The sequence below is a fragment of the Telopea speciosissima genome, chromosome 5, assembly GCF_018873765.1.
Source record: "Telopea speciosissima isolate NSW1024214 ecotype Mountain lineage chromosome 5, Tspe_v1, whole genome shotgun sequence".
NCBI lineage: Eukaryota > Viridiplantae > Streptophyta > Magnoliopsida > Proteales > Proteaceae > Telopea > Telopea speciosissima.
Genome location: NC_057920.1, coordinates 12,121,302 through 12,129,079, shown reverse-complemented (window position 1 = coordinate 12,129,079; position 7,778 = coordinate 12,121,302).

Below are 7,778 nucleotides of genomic sequence, written 5' to 3'. Positions count from 1 at the left end.
CTTAACTTAGGGTTTTTATGCCTACCCTGGCTCTTTTAGTTCCTTCAACATGAATCAAATCACTCATTTGAACTGGAGCATACCTCTCAACATCCTCATGTCCATTACACTTGCTTTTTCTATATAATGTTTCTTAACTGTCCAACATTCCGCACCATACAATAAAATCGGTCATATGGTTCCTATAAAATTTTTCTTTAATGTTTAAAGGAATACACCATTCACACAACATTCCAGACGCACTTCTCCACTTCATCCATCATATTTTAATAATCTGAAAAACATCATCATCTATATCACCATCTTTATTTACAATAAAACCAATATATCTAACATAATTACTTTGAGGAATTTCCCTCTCATCACCTCCATAACCATCCTAGTGTAGCTAAAGTTACACACCATATACTCTTTGTTCTACTTAAGATCTTTTGATTTCAGGGTTAAAATCCATAACTCCAACTTAACATTAATCCCTGTTTTTGTCTCATCCACCAACACAATATCATTAGTAAAAAATATTCACCAAAGAACCTCATCTTGTATGTCTCTTGTTAAATCATCCTTGATAAGCACGAACAAAGGACTTAAGGTTGATCTTTGATGTAGCCCATTTATAATTAGAGACCCACTACTTTGTAATTGGGGACTCACTATATCACCATCTTTATTTACAATAAAACCAATATATCTGACATAATTACTTTGAGGAATTTCCCTCTCATCACCTCCTTTACTGTCCTAGTGTAGCTAAAGTTACACACCATATACCTTTCGTTCTACTTAAGATTTTTTGATTCCAGGGTTGAAATCTATAACTCCAACTTGACATTAATCCCTCCTTTTGTCTCATCCACCAACATAATATCATTAGTAAAAAGTATACGTTAAAGAACTTCATCTTATATGTCTCTTGTTAAATCATCCTCGATAAGCACAAACAAAGAAGGGCTTAAGATTGATCCTTGATGTAACCTAATTATAATTAGGGACTCACTACTTTGGAACCCCAACACAACCCCTCCCCCCACCCCCACAACACACACACAGCTCTTACACTAATCACCACATCATTATACATATTTTTAATCATGTCCACATATTTACATGACAACCTTTATTTTCTCTAGTATATGCTAGATTAACTCTCTAGTAGAACATGAGTAATTAATCTCCAACAATTCATCCAAAAAAATTCAATCTCCAACACCCTCAGAGTTGGAATATTGAGAAGCATCTGTCAGTCCAATTTTGGCTTTTCACCTTCTTTGTTACCTGCTTCTTTTGTTATCTTTGTTTTCTTGAAAGTTATCAAAGAGGGGGCATTAGGGACAATAAGAATTCCATTGCTGCAGAGCCCAAGTGTCCAAATTAGAAGAACTTGTTAATCTCCAACACCCTCATAGTTGGAAAATAAGGAAATAGAATGAATTGAAAAGCATTCGACAAGCCAATTTTGGCTTTCCACCTTTTTTACCTGCTTCTTTTGTTATCTTTATTTTCTTGAAAGCTAACGATGACAGGGAGTTGGGATTACAGACAGAGGGTGCGAGGAGAGAGAAAGAGACCAACGGATACATGCAGAGAGGGGGAGACAATAACTTGACTGGAACCCGACTCCTAGACCATATTCTAGATAGTAACTCTCTATTCCTTCTCTCCCAAGAGGATTGTATTCCCTGACGGACGAAAAATCACTGTTCTCACAATGACCATCCTAGTAGCAGCTCAGTTTCATACCAATCATTCTTGACATCGAAACTGGGGCTGCATAGCAAGAATGAGAAGAAAATGTCCCAAAAACCTTCCTGCATTGAGGAATGAGTGGCAGTAGAGAGTAAAAGAGTTCCATTCCTGATGGTAAAGACCAAGCAGAGGCTTCTCTCTCTCTTCTACTATATCTTTCACAGCCTCCCTTGCTTTAAGCACAGCTGCTTCCTCTTTAGAGATAACATTTTTTTCTCATCTTCTCTTTTTCTCTTACTACTGACCGCAATGGATAATGAAGCAACTTTAATGGTTCTTGTTGGGTTTAGAGACACTGAAACAACCAACCCTAGTTTTGCAGCACCTTTATCTTCTCCAACAGGCGCAGCAACTGAAGATGTTAATGTTTTCATTGAAACAAGTTCTTTCTGTTTTGGTTCTGAGGAAACTTGAGATGTGGCAAATGCCTCTTCCTTCGTCACCCACTTGCCTATTCCCCAAAAACAAGTAACTAATTCCATAAGCTGAAGAAAACAATCATAGGATAATAGGAAATTTCAGGAACCAAAATAAAGGGCAAGATTAGTACCTAACATACTGGAAAAGTATAAGCCTGAATTTGGATCATAGTGATAATCGTTGGTTCAATTATTGTAATAACCTGAGGCACTATCATACTCCCACTCTGCCACCACACAGAGATACTGTTTCAGTTCAACAATACAATGAATAGAAGGAAACTAGTACATAAAGGGAAAAGTAGAAAGAAGAAAATTAAGGGGAGAAGAAAATTACATATATCCCTTGAAAATAATACTTGATCAGCCAATAACCATAGTAAAGTCAAACAGGAAAGAGCAGGACTTAATAAGCTATTTGATTTGACAGTTCCAATCTGAAAAAAAGTTCTAAGGTTTGGGCATTATGGATCATACTTAAATTCTGTTGCATAACTACCTACAGGATGGGGAAACAACTAGATGCCAGACACAAGTCACACAACTATCAACAAAAATCACATTTGAACAGCCAATTACTTTTAATTAGTTATCCATCTCCAAAGGGGAAAGGGCGGCAGGGGATTTTATCACCAACGTTCAATTTTGTTCTCACAGCATCTCAAAAAAAACGGAGAGCTAAAATTGATAGGAAATAAAAATTATATGCAATTATGATGAGTACACTCAATCTACTAACTCAACTGAGAGGATAATCAAACTGGGATGGGTTCAGAACTTCAGATGCTTTGAACAAAATTCAGCATGATATTTCACTCTGAAGCATAGTTGTCGAGGCGTCGCCTAGGCGAAGGAATAGGTGTTGGCTTCCAAGCGCCTTGTTGGTGTCGACTTGCGTCCAAGCCCCCTCCAATGCCTTGGTTCGCCTAGACGCCATCACAACTATGCTAAGATGAGACAAGGTCATTCCCCATGCTACACATGCATATACATATATAGGCATGTTCACATGTGCATGTATGTGTGTTCAAAAGAGGAATACTAATGACAATGCTTTCCCAGTTAAAAGTTCAAAAGCTCCCCCCTCCCCTTCTAAAAAAAAGAAAAACAAAAAAGACAAAAGAGAAAATATTAGTTCAAAAGGATTCATTCACAAGTCAGAGATATATATTTTGGGTGACAATAAATTTCCAAATATTTTGGGTAACTAGAAGCAGCACATATTTGACGCAGCAAAAAAAAAAGGCTGTGGAAGAGGAGAGCACTAGAGTCCAAACCTCCATATCTTGTTTCTAAAATAAAGACATGGAGCCTGGTGGATTTGCCATTAGGTAAGGATCTTGTAAGGTGTCGCTGGGTGTATACTGTATACCATTAAGTACAAATCAGATAGCTCAATTGAAAGGCTAAACGCCTGTCTGGTTGCGAAGAGTTATACTCAGACCTATGGTGAGGATTATTTTGAGACCTTCTCACATGTTGCTTGTCTTAATTCGGTCTATGTATTTATCTCTTTAGATGTGAATTTAGAATTGGCCTCTATATCAGTTGGCTATCAAAAATGCCTTATTATATGGTGATTTGCATGAGGAGGTGTACATGGAGCAACCTCCAAGGTATGTTGCTAAGGAGGAGAATTCTCACAAAGTTTGTCAGCTACACAAGGCAATTTATGGTTTAAAATGGTCACCTAGAGCCTGGTTCAACAAGTTCAAATCAACTGTTACTCGTGTGGATTCTCACAATGTTATTTTGATCTCTCTGTATTTGTATAGTGATAGTTTTGGTTGTGTAAGTTGATGACATTATCTTATATATGGGGATGATGCATTTGAGATTAAAGAAGTTAAAACTTATCTACATCAACATTTTCAAATGAAAGATTTAGATGCCCTCAGGTATTATCTTGGTAAAGAGTACTACAAAGAAAGAAAAATAATAGTCTATCACAAAGAAAACGTGTTAGACCGCTTATATGAGACCGGTACCCTTGCTTCTAAACCAGTTGATGCTCCTATGGATCCACACCAAAAGTTTGGGACAAGTGATGGTGAGAAATTTGATGACAAACACCGATATAGAAGATTAGTAGGGAAACTCACTTATTTAACTGTTACTAAACCTGACAAACCTTTTGTAGTTGGTGTTATTAGCCAGTTTATGCAATCAGCTAAAAAGATTCATTAGGAGGCAATTTGTCATATTTTAAGGTATCTGAAGGGGGCTCTAGGAAAGGAACTAATTTATCGACCTCATTAGTATGTTGATTTGGTCAGATATTCTGATGCAGTTTGATTGGTGCTGTTGGTGATAAGAGTTCTACCACAGGTTATTGTACGTTTATTGGTGGCAATCTTGTCACATGGAGAAGCAAGAAGCAAACAATTGTGGCTAGATCCAGAGCTGAGGCTGAGTATAGGACTATGGCTTATACTGCAGCTGAATTAATGTGGTTGAAGTCACTGCTTCAAGAATTGGGTTTCCCCATTAATAATCCTATGAAGATGTTCTATGATAACCAAGCTACTATCTACATTGCCAACAATCCAATGTTTCAAGAAAAGACCAAACTCATTGAAGTTGACTGTTTCTTTGTGAGGATTACTGTTATGAGGAAGTTGATTGTTACTCCATTTATTTCTTCTACAGATCAGATAGGTGATATGTTTACCAAGCCTCTGTTTGGTCCTACTTTCCAGAAATGCTGTTCCAAGCTGGCCATGGGTGATTTATATGCTCTAGCTTGAGGGAAAGTGTTAACATACGTACCGTAGGGGAAATATAGTCATACACCTGCGGTACGATGGTTTGTTGTCAATAACCACGATAGGGGGAGTGTCCTACTGTGGTATATGTTAGGTGTTAAGTGTCTTCTAGTTGTTATTGCTAAGTTTTATTAGACTTCTATTACCACAAGGACTGAAGAGTCTTCTAGTCCTTGTGGTTTTGTAATTGAACTAATATATCAAAAGTGAGGGATTGCTGGTAGCTATGGTTGCTATTCAGATTAGGTAGTTTCTCTTCTCCTCTTCTCCTTGATTGTGGTTACTGGTTTCAGTTTTTGATATTCTCACAGAGCCAAATGTAAATTATGTAATATGTAGGCACACTCCTCTATGTCACCTCCCCCAGCCCTCTCCTGAAATCTAGATTCCACCAGAACCCTGACTGAGACATTGACACACATTCAAACTCTCAAAGATTGGCTCCATTATTTTTGCATGATAAGGAAAGCAAATCTAGTCTCAATCAGGCTATCACCTCCCCACATAACCTCCTACAACTTGAACAACTGCTATCCCCAAGTCCACAACTAGCCACACGTAGTGGAGTGTTGCAGAAATATCAGAAGGGATATTCCAAGAGCAAGTGATTCCGATCCTATACATGTTTCCAGAATCCCATCCATTTGAATGAAGCCCATATCTAGCACAAATCACCTTTTACCAAAGGCTACAAATATTTTAAATAACTGATACACAAACTTCCTTTTCCTTTGCCCCTCAAACAAAAACTCAATAGATGAACTTCCAAAGAATTTTATCTGAAACGTTTCAATTGTATCCAATAACTTCCATTGGGGTCTTAAGAGCAAGGGATAACAAGCAAGGAGACAGTTGAATCTTAGTGACTAAGCAAGGAATAGGACAAATATGTTGAAGCTTTAAATTTTAAAATCTTCAAAGTTTTGGAACCTCGATATGTAAGCAGGGCAAATATATAAATAAAGGGCATGACATAGTTGTCAAGGTGTAGCCTAGGCCCCTTCGATGTGTCAAGGTGATGCCTAGCCTTACTATATATAGGTAAGGCAACCACCTTGGTCGCCTTGGTGGCTGGGTAGGTGTCTTATGCTGTTTTGTGTTTTTTTTTTTTTTTTTTTTTTTTTTTTTTTGGGGGTGGGGGGGGGGGGGGTGGGAGGGAGGGGTTATAGAATATAGATTATTTTCCTAACTTTTTTATTTGGCAGTGTACAAGATTACAATGCTTGCAATACATGAAATCATTGAATCTTCAACCTTGCTATACTGTTGTATGCGGTTATACTGTTATAGTTTATTGCTAATTCTCTACTAGAATCAATTCTGATCTTATGACATATTAAATACCATAAAACTGAATTACTGAAATATATTCTTTGTTCAATTTATATTTTAACTGCTAGTTTGTCATGAACAATCAGTCAGACTTACAATTGATGTTAATTTATATGTAACTGCTGGTTTTTAATGCTGGATTATTTAATTGGCTGTTAATTTACTAATGATGTTTATGATGTGTCTATACTAGACACATGGGATAGGAGGGAAAAAAAACTAGGGTGCCCTATCGCCCCTCCACTGCCTTGGGTTGCCTTGGCGCCTTTTAGAGAGAGAATGGTCCATAATTGAAAGGGTTAAATACGCATACCCCCCTAAAATGCACCCAATATTCCTCATGCCCCCCTAAGGTTCTGACAAGTCCACACACACCCCTGAAAATTCCACGTACCACCCCTACTTTACCCCCCTAAAGCCATTTAAATCCACACCAGGAGTTAAATGCTAAAAAATGACCAAACTACCCTTTCTTCTATCTTTTCTAAAATTTGAAAAGACCTAATTGCCCTGACCTATTTGCTAAAAATTGAAAAGACCAAAATGCCCTCATCTTCCCCAAATCATCATTTTCTTTTACAATGTAGATAACCAATGCTACCACCACCACCCACCATTAACACCATCACCACCATGAAGCCCCACCTTTACCAATTCCACTTCCTGGGTATTTTCTAGGAAATTTTCATTGCTGCTTGCCCAATTCTCTAATTCCTGTCTCAAATGCAGTCCTTTCCTGTTTTTCAGATGGAGTCATTTCCAGTTATTATTCAAAAGATAGAAAAATCTATTTGTTCTTTCAAAGGTGAAATTCTATTACCATTCTCAATTCTTTGTTTCATAATCACAAGCAAGTACTTATGATCAGAATAGGGAACGAAAAAAAAATTACTACATTAATCAGAGGCAGCATTTGGCTACCACCTGGAATGGAATATGTCATTTTCAAATCCCCACAGCATTTAGGTGAAAGGGGTAAAGGTTCAAGATCAACTAATTTGAAGTCATACTGGTTCTTGTTGAAGAATAGAAATAAGGTCATCTGAAGTTTTATGTGACACAAAATCATTTGGATCATTTATTAATATTTGTTGATAAAATCACAGAATGAAGATGAATTCAATTCTTATGTAGGGCAAAGGCTTGCAGATGCTTTGGAATGATCACTCTTGATAACCTAATTGTAGCATCTTAGCTTGGCAAAAGGAAAATTAGAAATTGTTACCCAACAACAAAAGAAAATTTCTTGATTCATCCAACAGTCCAATAAGCTAAACAACTTTTGGGTTTTAAACTGAACACCCAATAATGCTCTTTTAATTCTATTGGAATAAATGGCGAACATTGTCAATCCTGTAAGAAGAAAAGAACTGTCAAAAGGGAAAACCAGGAATCAACCGACATACTATAAAGGAATTCACCCTAAAAAGAAAGATTTGATTATAAAGATAAGAAAATGGGTTAGTAGATACAAGTAGACTATCCCAAAAAAATCAGGATAGAATAATCTGCAATC